General features: G+C 41.6%; 1 protein-coding gene across 1 annotated transcript in view; it reads right to left on the reverse strand.

Moving 5' to 3' along the window:
- The window catches only part of TEX11 (testis expressed 11), a 191,742-nt gene that overhangs the window by 103,451 nt on the left and 87,608 nt on the right, over positions 1 to 683 (reverse strand). The gene's annotated exons all lie outside the window — the stretch shown is intronic.

The following is a 683-nucleotide window of genomic DNA, read 5'->3' on the forward strand; positions in this document are numbered from 1 at the left end:
ACCTTACTTACCTCGTGAAAAATCTGCATGCAGCTCAAGAAGAAACAGTTAGAACTGGACATGGAACAACAAACTTGTTCCAAATTGGAAAAGAAGTACATCAAGACTGTATACTATCACCCTGTTTATTTAACTTATATGCAGATTACATCACGAGAAAGGCTGGGCTGGATGAAGCACAAGCTAGAATCAAGATTGTGGCAGACATACCCATAATCTCAGATATGCAGATGACACCACCCTTAAGGCAGAAAGTGAAGAGGAAATAAAGAGCCTCTTGATGAAAGTGAAAGAAGAGAGTGAAAAAGTTGGCTTAAAACCCAACATTCAAGAAATGAAGACTGCGGCATCCTGTCCCATTACTTCATGGCAATAGAGGGGAAATAATGGAAACAGTGACAGACTTCATTTTCTTGGGCTCCAGCCACGAACTTAAAAGACGCATGCTCCTTGGAAGAAAAGCTATGACCAACCTAGACAGCATATTGAAATCAGAGACATTACCTTGTCAACAAAAGTCCATCTACTCAAAGCGATGGTTTTTCCATTAGTCATGTATGGATGTGAGAGTTGGACCATAAAGAAAGCTGAGCGCCAAAGAATTGATGCCTTTGAACTGTGGTGTTGGAGAAGACTCTTGAGAGTCCCTTGGATTGCAAGGAGACCCAACCAGTCCATCCTCA

Source organism: Bison bison, unplaced genomic scaffold (genome assembly GCF_000754665.1).
Source record: "Bison bison bison isolate TAMUID 2011002044 unplaced genomic scaffold, Bison_UMD1.0 scf7180017864537, whole genome shotgun sequence".
NCBI classification, from domain to species: Eukaryota; Metazoa; Chordata; class Mammalia; order Artiodactyla; family Bovidae; genus Bison; species Bison bison.